Source organism: Lycorma delicatula, chromosome 5 (assembly GCF_047948215.1).
Source record: "Lycorma delicatula isolate Av1 chromosome 5, ASM4794821v1, whole genome shotgun sequence".
Taxonomy (NCBI): Eukaryota; Metazoa; Arthropoda; class Insecta; order Hemiptera; family Fulgoridae; genus Lycorma; species Lycorma delicatula.
The window spans coordinates 51,520,848-51,541,262 of NC_134459.1; positions in this window are offsets into that span (position 1 = coordinate 51,520,848).

Genomic DNA, 20,415 nt, shown 5'->3' on the forward strand with positions numbered 1-20,415 from the left:
AACACCTCTTTTTCTCCCGGTTATTACTGTGTTTTCTTTTAAGGGAGTATAATTTAATTAAGGTGACTTGAGATTATATAGTCGTTTTAGTAGTAGAATTTAATCCAGAGAAAGTACCAGATTAAAATTACAAATTAAAAATTTAAAACAAAAAAACCTTCTTGAAATTAGTAAATGAAAATTTTATTAGATCTTGCATAATTAATTTAAGTAAATGTGTTTGTTTATTATTATGTTTATAAAATTAAAATGAAGATTAGATTTTACTATAATTTTTTTACTTTACTATATAAATAAAAAAAATCTAAAATATATTCTCTTTTGTAAAATTGAAGTTGAATCAGGTTTTATTTTGTTTGTTTAAATCTGTTCTGAACAACATTGGAAAATTATTACCATATGCAGCAAAACTTAATCTAACTTGGTAAGCTTCATTCAGCTAGTATCTTCTTGAATGGTTATTAGTTTTATCGGACAGATATTTTATTCTTGTAAAATCAATATAATTTTTCTCTTTATTAAATAGTCACCATCTACCTCGACAACATTTCTTTCATTTAAGGAAATAACTTAAGATTCGTGGTCATGTATCAAGAAGAAATATTACATGGTGAAAGTTATTAAATAAGCTCATCTTCCTTTAATTGAGATATTTTTTACTCCACTTTAAAAAAAATGGTTTTCAGTCCTTATATATATATATATATATATATATATATACATATATATATATATATATATATATATATATGTAAAACCCTTGTATATTACACATATAAAAAGGGTTTCAGTTAACCACACGTCTCAACGTGGTCAACCTGAGTCTGATCAAGACTGTACATTTAGCGGTGCATTTACACTTACATGCCAGACTGTGATCAGATACCTTGGCATCTCTGCAGAGTACTGTTGACATCATGTCACTGTGCTGTTACTCTGTAACCTGGTATTAAATATATATATGTGTGTGTGTGTGTTCAAATCTTATTCTTCATCAAACAGACCAATTTCTGTAGGGTTTATGGTAAATTTAAAAAAAAATAAAATGGATGAATTTTCTTACAGAAAATTGTCTGCATAAACAATTTTTCTTTTTTAAATTTATTTATTCTTTCTCTCACTTTCTCTCTCTCTGTATGGTAACTTCAGGCCTACGCTCAATTACAGTTAACCTGTTTTCTTTTGTAATGATAAATTAATTTTGTAATATTTAAAAAAAAGTTAAAGCTTGATCATGATTCAAACCCTTTTGGATGAAAGTCAAATTCAGACTATATTTTTATTTTTTAAGATTTTTTGCAGTTCAGTTTTTGTTGGATAACTCTAATTTGATGCCAAATTAGAACAAAATTACAAACGTATTCTTGATGTTTTTTTTTTTTTTGTGGGGTTCATCAGTCATTTGGTTGGATGCTAAAAATTCTCCACCTTTATTCTCCAACCTTTCCATTCTGCGCTAATCTTTCAATGTAAAATAAATATTTTGCATTGAAAGAGTGGAGAATTTAAACTACATTTAAATTCATAATTATCTGTTTTATTGTTTCCTGTCTTTGTCTTTCCCTACAATTTTAATTTTTTCATTGTATCTATTAACTGAATCTGAATGTCTAATAGGTGGCTGACAAATCTAGTTCATCATTCACTAGATTCTACCATCAAGACTCCACCTTTTTAGCAAAAATTTTAATTATCTTTATAATTTTACTCCTTATGCAAAATTTTGTAACTTCTGCAAAATATTGCACTCCCTTATCTTAATATTTAATTCCTGACTATCTTATTTTTTGTAACATGAGGTTATTTTAATTCTATTTTATTTATTTCAAAACTGGATTTCTCTCCTACCAATGAACCCATGCCCTTCACAATTATTTCAAATTCATTTTTAATGATAACATTTACCAAAAGGAAGACATAACTAATATTAAGTATTTTAATATCTTTTCTGATATTTATTCCTATATTAAATCTATTTTTCAATTGTTGTATTGTTTTTTCTATATACAAGTTAACAAATGTAGACAGACTACATCTTTGTCTACTTCTTTCTGAATCTGAATTTGCCTTTCTTCATATTATTTATCACATTAAAATATTCTATTTTCAGACTCTCTGCAGGTTTTATTTTGCTATATTTCAGTTTAATAATCATCTTTAAAACTTTAAGCATTTTGTTATAAACAAATCTTTTATTTTTATCTGTACATAATAATAATGATATGTACATAATTAATTGTGTGGATTATATTAGGAGGATAGATATGCTGCTCCTCTGAGCATTTTGGTACTTATTTCTCTTTAGTTTTAATTGTGTTGGATGTATTTATGGTTTTTTTTGTATTGTTCTGGTTTTGGGGTTTATTTTATTATGATTGTTGGTTGGTCATCTAATTCTATTAGGTTGTGTATGTAGAATTTTTCAGAGAATTTCTTATTAGGTTTTTTTATCATTTTTTGTCTTTTTTTTAAAAATCATTTAATTTAGTTGATTTGTATTATTTTCAGATTGATATATAAAAATTTATCAGCGCAACATTACAAAATAAAAAGTAGATGTGATTAAAATCCATATTATTTATTTAAAACATAAATATGTGAAATAATGTTAAGGTATTATACACATAATTTTATATAAATACTAGCGGACCCAACAGACGTTGTCCTGACGCGGCATTATTCTGTAATAAATGCACACACATAAATATAAGTAACTTAATTAAGTTAAAATTAGCAGGAATGTGTTCTAAATTTCATTAAAATGACTATTGGTATGATATTATCAGTTTGTGATTGTTGTATTACTGTAATGGGTTTATTGATTAATTATGTGTAGTATGGTTAATATTTATTTTCACTAAATATTGAGATGTCCGATGAAAATTGAATTAAAAAATCGAAACGTCGTAAAATTAATAATTAGAGTAATTAATAAATTTTCATCCACATTACTACTAATTTTCACTCTAACATCATTCTAAAAAAGTACCTCCTACATATTTTTTTTTTTAATTTAATAATTTTGATGTTTCATAACCATGTAACAGCTTAATTAATCAATTAACAAAAAAAATTAAAGCTGTAAAAAAGCAACGTAGTTAACATTTTAGTAGAAATTTTTATCATTTTTCTCATTCTTTATTTTAACATCTATTTTACCAAATAGATGTTATAAAATTAATCAGCTAAAACATTATAAATTCAATTTTTAAATATACTTTAAACTATATTATAAGTAACTTATATTTTAATTTTATAAATGTTATAATTTATTTTACAAACTTAAATTTTTATTTTCAAAGAGTGGTTCATTACTTCATAAGTTGCATAGAATCAAATCAGAACTGACAATTTAAATTTGTAGGTTAAGTTGATTGTTATTGAATGCACGTGTATACATCATTAAAATTCATGTAAAATACTCACTTCAATACTGCACCTTACAAATTTGCACAATGTACATTTTTTAATTAAACTTTAAAACGTTATTTCAATAAATAATAATATAATATAATATTCTCAATAAGCGCGCAATTCTAGCAGACTCGGCAATGCTTCGCTATTGCTAGATCTGAGTATACATACAGATTAAATGACAACAATTGAAAGTTTCATAAAACCTTAAAAAACTGAACATTAGCAATTTAACAAAATTTAACCTTTCACTTTATAAAAGTCAGAATGTAAATAAATCCAAATGGCAAAACAACAGCACTACCTATCGGATTTAATTCACACCACTCTCTAATATTCGGTGGAAAATAATTTTTTAACGAAAAGTGTTGTGGCTGCAAAATCATTACAATTAATACTGAACATTAAGAAACTTACATAACATTACGGAACCTTATAAAATTTCACCTTTAACTTTATAAAATTCAGAAAGTAAATAAATCCAATTGTCAGAACAGCACTACCTATCGGATTTAATTCAAACTATTCTCTAAATACGAATTTTAATGTAAGAACAACACTAACCTACGACGCAAGTAACTGATATGCGAAAAAGCAACAAAATAAAAAAAATCCTAGAATCCGATCGCAGCACCAACTACCGGGTTTGACTGATAAACCAAAAATTAAAAAAAAACTTCTAAAACGCGATCGCAGCTCTGCCTATCGAACCCACACGCTATCTACCGGACCCAATTGTGAACCATAACCATCCCAAGATCAACAACACATAAATAAATTAAAAAAACATTTTCACTTGAATACTGTACCTTACAAATTTGCACAATGTATAATTTTTTAATTACACTTCAAAACGTTATTTCAATAAATAATAATATAATATTTCTCAATACGCGCACAATTCTAAACGCGATCGCAGTGCTGCCTACTTGTTACTTAATCAGTTGTGATTTTGTTTACATTGGCAACGGCTATACGGGCTCTTTGTGATTGGTCGTTGTGTTTGACAGCGGCCATCTTGCATTGATCTGATTGGTTTTCCTTTGTTTACATTTCCATCTGATTTATTAGCCTCTTTTTTATTAAAAAACTGTTTTCTTGCGATTTTTTGTAACACAATAATAACACAAAATTACGAAATATTTTTCTCAATTTGATCGCAGCACCAACTGTCGGGACAAACTAAAATTAAAATAGAATATTATTGAATATTACTGCGATGGTTGTGCAGTCTGCCGGATCCAATGTAAAAATCATTCCAAAATCAACAACTACTTATAAATAAAAAATTAATTAAAAAAACATTTTCCAGTGGACCAAATTGTAAATCTAAATCATTCTCGAATCCCCTTAAACACACAAATAATTTCATCAAAATCAGTCCAGCCGTTTAGGAGGAGTTCACTTTCATACACACGCACACAAGAAATATATATATAAAGATGAAAATACTAAATGAAAAATTAAACTATTTTATAACTAAAAAAAAAAATAGTTGAAATTCATAAGAGGTTAATCAAAATTATTTGAGAACATATTTACATACACACTGTACAGGATGAAGAAAATTTAGGTTTTTTATGTTTTAAAAGATTTTGGGTGTTCTTTAAACATTTACTGATGATATTGAATTTTTTTATAAGAAAAGACTTTTTAATTGTATTTCAGATAAATAAATTAAACACATCATTATAGGTGTTTTCTTGTAAGCCAAATTATTGTGTTGAGTAAAATAATTCTGTTGTTTAGTTTGATAAGAAGTGGATACTGTTAATTTTTAAGAATCAATGATCAATCTTTTTAGGAAAGATTGCAGATTGATAAATATAAATACAAGGATAAGTTTAAATTTTTTATTTTCTAAATATTATTCTACATATTTATATGTAAGGTCTCCCCTTTCTTCCTTTTTCTGTTTAGCCTCTGGAACCACCATAAGGTATTACTTCAGAGGTGCATGAGGATGATATGTATGAATGAAATGAAGTGTAGTCTTGTACAGCCTCAGGTCGACCATTTCTGATATGTGTGGTTAATTGAAACCCAACCACCAAACAAGATTGGTATCCGTAATTTAGTATTCAAATCTGTATAAAAGTAACTGCTTTTACTAAGATTTGAACCTTAGAACTCTCAACTTCCTAGCAATGATCTGCCTGCTCATTCTTGTACCTTGAAAATAATTCTGATTTTTTGGATGAGTATCAAAAGATATACTTCAGACAGGAATATATATCAAGCTTTGTGTTTGATTAAGGTACTTCAAAGCAAAACAGTAAGGTTTGATTTTCATTGCAAATGAAATTAATTTGATCATCCCAAGAGAAACCAATTTATCATCGAATTAAAAACACCCAGAAATTTTGCTTTGCAGGCAACAATAATATTGTTATCAATAACGAGAATTCTATCACACGATAAACAATGTTACATCTACTTGAGAAGCATAATGTAGCAATTGTATCTACATTTAAAGTTAAATGGTCACAATCCATTTAGTGAATAATTTTCTGAGCTACTATTGTACAATTTTCTGTTTCTTTTAAATAAATTTTATCTTTAGATTTAAATAAAGTTGTATCATCTGTGAAGAAGGTAGAAATGAATGGTTCAAGATTTTAAGACAGGTCGTAAATAAATAATAAGGAAAGCAAAGGACTATAATGCTTTATTTAACATTATTAAATGTCTTCTCTAGATCTACAGATGCTATATACAAGGCTTTATCCTTTCTAATCCTCCCTCTAAGACCAATCTGAGGGTCAGAATAGTTTCCTTCTACCCACACTAACCTGAAACAAAAATTATTCTCTATCTAATTCATCTTCCAAAAATTCTTTTGCCTCTAAATTTTCATTGGATGAGATGTAAAACTGTTAGTGCAATGCTTGTTAGAGCAGTTCTTGTACTTATCTGCTCCTGCTTTCTTTTTTGTGAAAACAGTTACACTTTTTTTTAATTAGTCTTGTAAACTGTACATATTAATCTGTGTAGTATATTCAGTCTCTCCTTCTTCTAATAAAGAATAATTCTAATGTACAATCCTCAATCCCTACTACCTTATTTCAGTTTCAATCTTTTGTAGCTCTATCAGCTTTCACTTCAAAATAATAAAATTTCAAAATATTAAATATTCATTTAATATAACTGATTTCTACTCTAATCCTTATCTGGTAATGTTTTTCCTCTGCATGTACTCTAATTAATCTATCAATAAAAGGAAAAGGGTTAACTGTAATTGAGCCTGAAGTTACTAGAGAATGAATAAATAAATAAAAAATAATAATAAAATAGTTTATGCAGACAATTTTCTGTTAGAAAAATCATCCATTTATTTTTTTGTAAAATTTACCAGGGGGAAAATTTACCAAAATAATTTCTTTAAAAATATTAAAATGAGAAAAACATGTACTTATTCCTGTCTAATTTTGCGTTGATTTTTTGCACCGTTTGTTAATTTTATTTCTAAAAAGGTTTTACGGTTTTTTGTTCTCGTCATATTTATTTTATAATTTTTTATAGTTTTTAGAATCACCCATCAGTATACCTTTTTTAATCTATGATTTTTTAGTAATTGTTAGCTTTTTACCAAAAATTTTATCTCCTGCTTAAATTGCTTAATTTATAAAACTGTTATTCATTTTAATCAACTCGCACTTAATTTTGTTATATATTTGGTCCTGTGCATATGATTTATTCAAATCGTTATTTCACATTATTCTCCTTAGGCTATATCCAGTCTCTTTTTCTTTAATTATTACTTCAATATACATCTCATTACAATTAAATTATGGCCAGAATTCAGTATTTACTTTTGGATTTGGTTTTGAAATCTCTGCCTAATTGTTATATTATCTATGAGTATTTGATAATCATTTTTCTTATCTTCTGATCTCTCAATGTCTATTTTATTTATTTTTAATAATATTTAAAGATAATTCGGAATCATTAGTTTATTGTTAGTAAAAAATTCTGAAAAACTTAGTCTCACTTTCATTTCTCTGATCTAGCCCATATTCAAAAACCATTTTCTCTTTTTCAGTCACTCCTAATTTAGCATTTCATTATATACCATTTTAATAAATTAAAATCTCCTTTTATATATTGATTAAATTATCTATTTTTTAAAATAAACTTTGTATCTTTTCTGTTTTGACTGAAGGGATTGGAATATGAACACACATTTATTATTGTAGACATGGTCTTTGAATTTATCCTGATTAAAATAATAAGCCTTCCACAGTGCTGCTTCTAATAACAAATTCTTTGACCTGTTATTTAATATTATCATTATTCCTACATATTATTATTATTCATATTTAATATTATCATTATTCCTACATTTCCATTTTTTTTTTAATTATCATTTAATTCTCTGACTACAAATATAGTTTATGTACCTGTTACACTCTACTAGTAACTGGAAGTGACTTATTCTTGTTTTAAATTACTTGTATTTAGTAAATCATTAATATGTACCTTTCCAACAACCTACACTGTGATTCGAAAATGGCATGTTTTATTCTTTTAGATGACTTCTTATCTCACCTGGATATCTATTTTAACCACCTTTGAAGGAAGGAAATTGGAAGCAATTTATCAGAATTTTTATAATATTTAAATAAGAGGATATGGAGTCCTCTTTTGGGGATACCATCACTTTGGTTTTTAAAACATATTTCCTCAAAAATATAACTGTAGGTTTCTATTGTTTTCATCTGGTCAGTACTTAGCTAAAATTAAATATTCTAGCTTTAATTTGTTTTCAGACCATCTATCGGATGCTGATCTCGATATGTTGAGATCTACAAAATAAGAAGTTTTAAATGTCTTCTTAATGTTTATCATTTTTATCAATTGATTTTCGGAATTTTAAGTAAAAATTGATTATTTTAATAGGTAGATATTAAAATTAACCAATTATTTAAAAATTTTTAAATGTTTTATGGTTTCGCTCAATGCGACAATCCGATGCCGACCTCGTCGTGTTCAAACATTTTAAAAGTGAATTTTAAAATCTAATGGGAAAGTTTTTAATTTTTATCAACTGATGGCCGAAGTTTAAATAAAATAGACTATATTAATAGAAAAATATTTATATTAAACGATTATTTAAAAAAATGTAATATTTTTGTAGTTTCGCTTAATAGTGATCACGGATACCGATCTCGACTTGTTCAGACCTACTTAATGTGAATTTATAAATTTCATATTATTTATTGTTTCTAATTTTAATCGACTGATTACAGTAATTTAAGTAAAAACATTATTTTAGAAGAAAAAATATTACAATTAACCGATTTAAAAAAAAAATTTAAATGTTTAATGGTTTCGCTCAATGTGACTATCAGATGCCGATCTTGATATGTTAAGACCTAGTATATGTGAATTTAAAAATGTAATGTTAAAGTTTCTAATTTTTATCGATTGATTACCAGTCTGGCTAAGAGAACTGCCATGGCTCTGAAGAGAGTCATGGCGAATACTCTAAGCTCTCGCAGAAGAAAAGAGTGCTGCTTGCGGGAGTGATAACCTCCGTTACTTCTTATGCATACCGGGTGTATGTGATGCCCTAGCTGTGGACAGGAATAGAAGAACACTCAATAGAGTCCAGCGCCATATAGCATTGCGTGTGGCAGCAGGCTACAGAACGGTGTCGGCTAAGGTCGTAATTGTGATATCCGGAATCCCTCCTTTAGACTTGAAGATAGAGGAGCTCTTGGAGAGAAGGAGGAGTACTCCGAAGACGGTTGCATGATGCAACTTGTTGGACAGATGGCAGGAAAGATGGGAATGAGCAGTAAGTGGCCGCTGAACCTACTCATTGATTACTGATATCAAGAAGTGGATAAGCAGGAAACACGGTGAAGTGGATTTTTGGACAACCCAATTCTTAACCGGACATGGGTCGTTCAATTCCAACCGGTCTAAAATTAGAAGATTTGATTGCGATACATTGTGGAGTTATGGAAACGCCCGCGCATATGATTTTCACTGCATCTGATGCAAGGAGGAGAGACGGCTCTGCTGCAACATCACCGGACCACTCGACGAGGGATGCATTGTGGAGTGGATGTTCTTCTCAGAGTCCGGTTGGAATGCTGTATCCAAGATGTGTTACAACATTCTAAAAATGAAGATAACTGAAGAAGACCGGCATAGAGGATTCGTCGGACCGCTTGATGGTGGTGGACAGCTCGGTAGCTGGGGCATGGGGGGAGGGCGGTTCTAAATTGTCAACTCTGTCGCAGAGGCTGTCGGGACTCCACTGAACTCGGGCAGAAGACAAAAGACAATCACGATGTGGATGAGTGTATAAGTGTGCAAGTGTAAGTGGAAACGTAAAACCCGCCCCCCAAAAAGTACCGGATGCCCCTCTCGAATTGATCGGACCTACAAATGTGATGTTAAATTTTCTATTTTTATCGATTGATTACCGATATTTAATAAAAACTAATTATTGTAATCGAAAAATATTAAAATCGGTCAATATATTGACCGAATTTTAGAAAAAATTTAAATGTTTTATGGTTTCGCTCAATGTGACTATGGATGCCGATCTCGACATGTCAAACCTGGTTAATATGGATATTTAGGTTTCATATCAGTGTTTCTAATTTGTATCGATTAATTAACGTAATCTAAGTAAAACCAAATTATTTCAATAAAGAAATGAACAGGTTATATAAAAAAATTTGAATGTGCTTTTATTTCGCTTAATGTGACTATCGGATGCCGATTTCGACAGGTTCAGGAATACAAAATGTTAATTTTAATGTGTGATGTTTCTAATATTTATCGGTTGATTACCGTTATTGATTAGACCAAATTATTTTTTCAGAAAAACATTAAAACTTACCGATTATTTAAAAAAAATTAAATCTTTTGTGGTTGCGCACAATTTGATTATCGGATGCGATTTCACAATGTTCGGATATATCGAATTTGACTTTTAAAATGAGATGTTATATTTTATAATTTTTCTGACAATATCACTACCAACTGTAGAGGCAAGAAAATTGAAATTACTAGGGAAGCAATGCAGAATTAACTGAACTCAGTGCAAAGATGAGCAAATAGAAGCGGTTTAAAATTATCAGTAACCGAGTCAAGATTTATTGTTTTTTCTAGACAGCTAATTGAATACAAGAACACGGTAAAACTATACTAAGATGAGATAATGGGAACATAAGACACAATGGGAACATAAGATGAGATAATGGGGACTATAACTGAAGATGAGATAATGGGAATAGTCGAAATTAAACTTTTAGGTGCGACTTTTGATGAAAAGCTGAATTTCTTGAACCACATATAGTACAATAAGGCTGATTGCCTAAGGAGAATTAACGTCCTTAAACCCATATCATCCTGCAACAGGGTGCTAACAAACACATCATTCTGAATACATACAGAAGCATTGTTTTGTCGAAGCTGGAATACCGATCTATTCTGTACGATTCTGCGAGAGAAAAAAATTAAGGGCTTACTAGACTCCTTGCATTAGAGTATCCATAGGGGCATTTGCCACTATCCCTATACCAAATTTATTAACTTGGTTGATACCAAGTTATCGGAATCCAATGAACTCCCATTGCATTACAGGAGGAAATACCAGGTTATCAAATACGCGGTCAGCAGGTCCCGTCTCTCCGACTGTTCAGGCAGCGACCAGGCTTGCTCGCACTCAACAATTTGAGGCGAAGAAATCCTTATTCCAGCCTTTCGACCTCAGACTGCTTCACTATCTCCAGTAAATGTGCTTGTCTGTTCCGAGAATTCTCGGAAAGGAAATAGAATTGGCGCTCCTTGGCCGAGCGCATCTCTAAAGATTGAATATTTACCATCTAAAAGGCGTAAACGGGACCCACATTACCGATTTGCTAGGGACCAATTTAGCCAGATGATTGTATAACGGCTACGTTCACATCTATACAGACGGCTCTGTCTCGGCTGACGGGTGTGGCTGTTCAATAATACTCCCTGATAACAAGATAATATTCATTATAATACATATACTGAACTGATTTTTAGCTGGTCTTTTCAGGGGGTATTTATACTCCTGTCTTCTTTACTTGCTGAACGGACCCAACTCGAAGCGTGAGAACAATCGACCGAGCCCTCACATTTTTCCATGAAAATCCAAACCTTGGTCCGGTAACTCTTTTCACGGTACAAATACTTGTTTATTGTGTGTCAGTGGGCAGAATTACAAAAGACGATTGTTAAACGGACCTGTTACACTTACTAAAAGGGTTTCTTTAGTTCCTTTCTGGATTTCTCCCATTATTATATTTTCTACTATATTCTTCTTAATTTGCAGGAATCCGTTACTCAGGCCGTTATACTGGCGTGTTACAATATATTATAGAAAAAAAAGAATTACTTATTTGAAGAGTGGAATGATCTTTGTATTTTGTACAATTTACCAAACAATTACATATATCCAGAACTTAAAATAGAAGAGGTTTTAGGATTAATTAAGAATAAATTAAAATCTGACTATGAAGAAATGCTAAAGTATAAGGAAACTAATTTAATAAACTGGTATATTAAAGCCAGAGCAGAACTACTTTATTTAAATACTCATGGGTGAGTAATTCCCAGCTTTGTTCTTTGTACAATATGAGAGAAGAAGAGATTTAAAACATTTTATAGTGGTCTAGTTTTGCTTGAGTTCAGAATTCAATATTTTAATAAAGAGAATCTAGAGATAGACAGATGGAAAATCTGCTTAAGTAGCAACAATTGGGTGCAGTTGAGTGAATATTATAAGAAAGCGTGACGTTATAAGTTTAGTTTGATACAAGAGTACAATTATTACAGGAGACCTTTTTTTCATTTTATTAGTAATTTTTTATGAACTTATTGTTAGTTATACGAGTATTTTTGCTCTTGATAATTGTCTTTATTTTATTAATTATTAAGTCATTATTATTTTTTTACATCTTTTTCATATCTAATATGATGAACGTTTTGTCTTTTTATATTTTTGCTGCTCCCATAAACTTTTATAGCTAGTGTATTTCAATTATAGTACCCGCAAACAAACAAAAATTATGTCTGCATATTCTTCATTTCAAAACTGAAATTTTTTAAAAAGTGATTTTCATTAATCGTAATTTTTTTTTCTATTTTGAAAGTATATAAAGCTACTCAAATATATGAATATATGAATTTCATTTGTTGAACAGATGTTAGTACTGACACCGTAAAAAAATTTCCATTTCAAAAAAATAAGTTTTCATTTCTTAATATTTTTAGTTGACCTTTGTGCAGAGTTTTCGCATTTCTGCCTTTTATTTGGAGGTTCTGGATTGAAGTCCCGGTCAGGCATGGCATGTTTTCACATGTTACAAGAATACCATTGACAGCTATCCGGAGTGTCACCCAGAATAAAATGAAATATAGGTAGTAAATTAATTGCCTTCTCTTTACTTCAAATCAATTGTAAACATTCAACACAAATATTCATTGTTCCTAGGGAACAGATTGTACATTTTATTTAATTTTGTAAAAAAAATTAAACATAATGAAATTAAAATATAAAATCTTACTTAACTTTGATTTTTATTATTTTTAATAATTGTTTTTTTTTACGTATTTTCTAACTTTAAAAAATGTAATATTTTTGTAGTTTCGCTTAATAGTGATCACGGATACCGATCTCGACTTGTTCAGACCTACTTAATGTGAATTTATAAATTTCATATTATTTATTGTTTCTAATTTTAATCGACTGATTACAGTAATTTAAGTAAAAACATTATTTTAGAAGAAAAAATATTACAATTAACCGATTTAAAAAAAAAATTTTAATGTTTAATGGTTTCGCTCAATGTGACTATCAGATGCCGATCTTGATATGTTAAGACCTAGTATATGTGAATTTAAAAATGTAATGTTAAAGTTTCTAATTTTTATCGATTGATTACCAGTCTGGCTAAGAGAACTGCCATGGCTCTGAAGAGAGTCATGGCGAATACTCTAAGCTCTCGCAGAAGAAAAGAGTGCTGCTTGCGGGAGTGATAACCTCCGTTACTTCTTATGCATACCGGGTGTATGTGATGCCCTAGCTGTGGACAGGAATAGAAGAACACTCAATAGAGTCCAGCGCCATATAGCATTGCGTGTGGCAGCAGGCTACAGAACGGTGTCGGCTAAGGTCGTAATTGTGATATCCGGAATCCCTCCTTTAGACTTGAAGATAGAGGAGCTCTTGGAGAGAAGGAGGAGTACTCCGAAGACGGTTGCATGATGCAACTTGTTGGACAGATGGCAGGAAAGATGGGAATGAGCAGTAAGTGGCCGCTGAACCTACTCATTGATTACTGATATCAAGAAGTGGATAAGCAGGAAACACGGTGAAGTGGATTTTTGGACAACCCAATTCTTAACCGGACATGGGTCGTTCAATTCCAACCGGTCTAAAATTAGAAGATTTGATTGCGATACATTGTGGAGTTATGGAAACGCCCGCGCATATGATTTTCACTGCATCTGATGCAAGGAGGAGAGACGGCTCTGCTGCAACATCACCGGACCACTCGACGAGGGATGCATTGTGGAGTGGATGTTCTTCTCAGAGTCCGGTTGGAATGCTGTATCCAAGATGTGTTACAACATTCTAAAAATGAAGATAACTGAAGAAGACCGGCATAGAGGATTCGTCGGACCGCTTGATGGTGGTGGACAGCTCGGTAGCTGGGGCATGGGGGGAGGGCGGTTCTAAATTGTCAACTCTGTCGCAGAGGCTGTCGGGACTCCACTGAACTCGGGCAGAAGACAAAAGACAATCACGATGTGGATGAGTGTATAAGTGTGCAAGTGTAAGTGGAAACGTAAAACCCGCCCCCCAAAAAGTACCGGATGCCCCTCTCGAATTGATCGGACCTACAAATGTGATGTTAAATTTTCTATTTTTATCGATTGATTACCGATATTTAATAAAAACTAATTATTGTAATCGAAAAATATTAAAATCGGTCAATATATTGACCGAATTTTAGAAAAAATTTAAATGTTTTATGGTTTCGCTCAATGTGACTATGGATGCCGATCTCGACATGTCAAACCTGGTTAATATGGATATTTAGGTTTCATATCAGTGTTTCTAATTTGTATCGATTAATTAACGTAATCTAAGTAAAACCAAATTATTTCAATAAAGAAATGAACAGGTTATATAAAAAAATTTGAATGTGCTTTTATTTCGCTTAATGTGACTATCGGATGCCGATTTCGACAGGTTCAGGAATACAAAATGTTAATTTTAATGTGTGATGTTTCTAATATTTATCGGTTGATTACCGTTATTGATTAGACCAAATTATTTTTTCAGAAAAACATTAAAACTTACCGATTATTTAAAAAAAATTAAATCTTTTGTGGTTGCGCACAATTTGATTATCGGATGCGATTTCACAATGTTCGGATATATCGAATTTGACTTTTAAAATGAGATGTTATATTTTATAATTTTTCTGACAATATCACTACCAACTGTAGAGGCAAGAAAATTGAAATTACTAGGGAAGCAATGCAGAATTAACTGAACTCAGTGCAAAGATGAGCAAATAGAAGCGGTTTAAAATTATCAGTAACCGAGTCAAGATTTATTGTTTTTTCTAGACAGCTAATTGAATACAAGAACACGGTAAAACTATACTAAGATGAGATAATGGGAACATAAGACACAATGGGAACATAAGATGAGATAATGGGGACTATAACTGAAGATGAGATAATGGGAATAGTCGAAATTAAACTTTTAGGTGCGACTTTTGATGAAAAGCTGAATTTCTTGAACCACATATAGTACAATAAGGCTGATTGCCTAAGGAGAATTAACGTCCTTAAACCCATATCATCCTGCAACAGGGTGCTAACAAACACATCATTCTGAATACATACAGAAGCATTGTTTTGTCGAAGCTGGAATACCGATCTATTCTGTACGATTCTGCGAGAGAAAAAAATTAAGGGCTTACTAGACTCCTTGCATTAGAGTATCCATAGGGGCATTTGCCACTATCCCTATACCAAATTTATTAACTTGGTTGATACCAAGTTATCGGAATCCAATGAACTCCCATTGCATTACAGGAGGAAATACCAGGTTATCAAATACGCGGTCAGCAGGTCCCGTCTCTCCGACTGTTCAGGCAGCGACCAGGCTTGCTCGCACTCAACAATTTGAGGCGAAGAAATCCTTATTCCAGCCTTTCGACCTCAGACTGCTTCACTATCTCCAGTAAATGTGCTTGTCTGTTCCGAGAATTCTCGGAAAGGAAATAGAATTGGCGCTCCTTGGCCGAGCGCATCTCTAAAGATTGAATATTTACCATCTAAAAGGCGTAAACGGGACCCACATTACCGATTTGCTAGGGACCAATTTAGCCAGATGATTGTATAACGGCTACGTTCACATCTATACAGACGGCTCTGTCTCGGCTGACGGGTGTGGCTGTTCAATAATACTCCCTGATAACAAGATAATATTCATTATAATACATATACTGAACTGATTTTTAGCTGGTCTTTTCAGGGGGTATTTATACTCCTGTCTTCTTTACTTGCTGAACGGACCCAACTCGAAGCGTGAGAACAATCGACCGAGCCCTCACATTTTTCCATGAAAATCCAAACCTTGGTCCGGTAACTCTTTTCACGGTACAAATACTTGTTTATTGTGTGTCAGTGGGCAGAATTACAAAAGACGATTGTTAAACGGACCTGTTACACTTACTAAAAGGGTTTCTTTAGTTCCTTTCTGGATTTCTCCCATTATTATATTTTCTACTATATTCTTCTTAATTTGCAGGAATCCGTTACTCAGGCCGTTATACTGGCGTGTTACAATATATTATAGAAAAAAAAGAATTACTTATTTGAAGAGTGGAATGATCTTTGTATTTTGTACAATTTACCAAACAATTACATATATCCAGAACTTAAAATAGAAGAGGTTTTAGGATTAATTAAGAATAAATTAAAATCTGACTATGAAGAAATGCTAAAGTATAAGGAAACTAATTTAATAAACTGGTATATTAAAGCCAGAGCAGAACTACTTTATTTAAATACTCATGGGTGAGTAATTCCCAGCTTTGTTCTTTGTACAATATGAGAGAAGAAGAGATTTAAAACATTTTATAGTGGTCTAGTTTTGCTTGAGTTCAGAATTCAATATTTTAATAAAGAGAATCTAGAGATAGACAGATGGAAAATCTGCTTAAGTAGCAACAATTGGGTGCAGTTGAGTGAATATTATAAGAAAGCGTGACGTTATAAGTTTAGTTTGATACAAGAGTACAATTATTACAGGAGACCTTTTTTTCATTTTATTAGTAATTTTTTATGAACTTATTGTTAGTTATACGAGTATTTTTGCTCTTGATAATTGTCTTTATTTTATTAATTATTAAGTCATTATTATTTTTTTACATCTTTTTCATATCTAATATGATGAACGTTTTGTCTTTTTATATTTTTGCTGCTCCCATATTTTAAACTTTTATAGCTAGTGTATTTCAATTATAGTACCCGCAAACAAACAAAAATTATGTCTGCATATTCTTCATTTCAAAACTGAAATTTTTTAAAAAGTGATTTTCATTAATCGTAATTTTTTTTTCTATTTTGAAAGTATATAAAGCTACTCAAATATATGAATATATGAATTTCATTTGTTGAACAGATGTTAGTACTGACACCGTAAAAAAATTTCCATTTCAAAAAAATAAGTTTTCATTTCTTAATATTTTTAGTTGACCTTTGTGCAGAGTTTTCGCATTTCTGCCTTTTATTTGGAGGTTCTGGATTGAAGTCCCGGTCAGGCATGGCATGTTTTCACATGTTACAAGAATACCATTGACAGCTATCCGGAGTGTCACCCAGAATAAAATGAAATATAGGTAGTAAATTAATTGCCTTCTCTTTACTTCAAATCAATTGTAAACATTCAACACAAATATTCATTGTTCCTAGGGAACAGATTGTACATTTTATTTAATTTTGTAAAAAAAATTAAACATAATGAAATTAAAATATAAAATCTTACTTAACTTTGATTTTTATTATTTTTAATAATTGTTTTTTTTTACGTATTTTCTAACTTTAAAATGAATCTTGTTTTAGTTTAGAACTATAATGCAATAATTTTAGTTTCTGCTAGGTAATGCTATAACAGAGCTACAGCTCTAAAGTATTGTAATCGATCCAAATTGGGCATATGGGGTTTTCACCAAAACTTGACGTTTTGACACCTAAGGAACCCAAAATATTGAATGTAAATTTTCCATATGTTGGTATGTACGTGTGTGTGTTCGGTTTTGAAATACTTGTACCTCCTGAACTATTGGAACTATTCTTACAAAACTTGCCACATTTTTTCTAAACATGGGCATTGATGCCATTAAATTTTCATCATTTTCACAGGCACATTTGTTAATTAAAAAATAACAATCTTTACAAAAACATTTTTGAAAAATCGCACCACCCACCACCACCCCAAAAATGCTGTAATCGTCTGTTGTGATGTTACAGGTGAGCGGTAGCATTAAATAAATGAATAATAAAATTAAATATAAAAAAGGAACTCGATCTGGCTGGGTCTTGAACTCGATTGTCCGGTTGACTCGTTTATTTCACATTTTGGTCTGTTTTGTTTTAAATAAAAATGAAATTTTGTAAACTTTTCTTTACTTTCAGTTAACATTACTTACATAGATTTTCTTAGAATTAAATTTCATTACAAATTTTATTGCAAAATGTTATTTATTGGCAATAATTAATGAAGTTATTGTACATTAAACCCCAATAAAGTGTTTTGCGACAAGAATTTGTTTTTGGTTTACCATAATTTTCAAAAAAATTACAATAAGTATTGTTCTGAAACCTAGTTTATTCAGCTTTTCAGGTTATAAAGCGCATGAAACCATATAATTTACCCCTTAATCTAAATTCCAGGAGTTTCAGTATGATTTCATTTACCGCTGGGCCTGAAATTTTTCCCAAGCCGTAACTAAAAAAACGAAGCATTTCCGGACCATTACTTATATGTACTTTTTTCTTTATTTTTCACATGTAGAATATACTCTACAATTCTCTCCATATATAGTTGTTATTTATATACGAGATGTAAAAACTTCCAACAATAAAAATCCATAGAATACTATTTTAACTAAAACAAAAATTCCATAATTAAAAAAAATATCCCTCCGGGAATAAATAAAAAAGCAACATGGTTCAAAATTAAATCAGAAGAAATATAAAGCTACTAAATGTAATTCGTAACTTAATTTAACAATTATAAATATTTTTACTTTGTTTACTATATAATAGCTTATAATTAGCGAGGATGATTAAGCCTAAAATGTTAATGATATTGATGAACAGAAGATTTAAGGATGGTTTCACAATACCCAATACCGCTGACACCGGATTAGTCAATGTCAAATACACTGATCGTTCCCCACCAAGTAAACCCTGCTCAGTCATCGCATTACTGGTTACTTCTCTTGTTAGATTTATCCTGTCGACGTATACTGTATATACAGAGTATTAATAAAGTATGTATGGTAACCTTTAAACAACTTTTATCTTAAATAAATTTTATATTAAACAGAAAAATGAAATTTTGCATATATTCCTAACTAGACTTATTTTTACGGTGAGACCACCACTCCCAGTATGACCGCAAGCACTCATGGTAGTAGCACATCATTTAAAAGGTATTGCAAATGATTTTGTCAACTTCGAGCTATGACAGCTCTAACCAAATTGGCAGCCATTTAATTTTTTTTCGGCTAGATCAAAAAATGGTTTATAGTACCTCTTATATAACTGCTCATGACTCAAAAAACAGATTCCTAAACAATTTATTTTTCGGTTTGAGTTCACTATTTGATATTTATTGTAGAACTAGTTTCAAATTAGCTGTGGTGAATATTAAATCATCACTATTTGGTTAATGTTGTCTTTCCCTGAATTTTTTTTACATCAAGATTTTATTATCCAATACCTTTTTTCTTTTTTTCCTGGTGAGCAGAGGAATCCCACTTACGGACAGAGTATTGGACTGGCTAACAAGTTCCACAAGATCATTTTAATGTGCGTATGTACACCTGCGCCCTACCAACTAAACCTCCATCTCACCAACTCCCTTCCCGGGGCCGGACCCGAAATTAAGCATAACACAGCCCCGGGAGGTGCTTTACAGCATGACAGCTCGGTTCGCCAGTTGAATTTTGCTTTTGTATCCTGCCTCTAATCTCTAGAGCAGGGTCGCCAGATCCAGCTACGCCGTCCCTGGTCCCCTCACCCCAGAAGCCGGGACTCGGTCTTAACTGCCCGCTTCTAATCAGAACCTCCGTGAGAGACCCAACCGAGCCTCGGTCTTAACAGTACAGCAGGAGCGTGACAAAGTCCTCGTGCCTCATCATCGACGACCATCCAGGCAAGCCCGGACGAACGACGACTGCGCAGGAGACTGTCCGTCACCCCCTCCCTTACCGATCTTTCTGTTTTAGGACTGAGGTTACAAATCCCGAGACTGCAGTAAAGTTGTAGGTGTTAGTCAACATGCGGCGTACAAAATTGTTCCCCAAAGAGGGTTAGGAGGTGGTGGTAGCTTATCGAAAAATAGATCGTTAATTATCACCTAAACAATTTTTTTTTAGTATATAAACGAAAATAAATTAATAAAGATGTATTGCCTTCAAACAACAGTTTCTCTTGGATTATGTTTGGTTGAATAATTATAAAAAAAAAGCTGACAATAAAGTTGTAGAAGTTTCCTGTCACGTGGAATTTTTCTGATGTACGGTTACACATACAACTTAATTTAAAATACTTATCATTTTATTTAAACATAATTTTTTTTGTTTATTTAATTCAATGATTCTAACTAAAGCGCGCGCGCGCATACCGTACTTCATTCTCGCGGGTATGGAGGTCGGTACTAGTGGCCACTTTAAATACTTTTTTACACTTTAAATA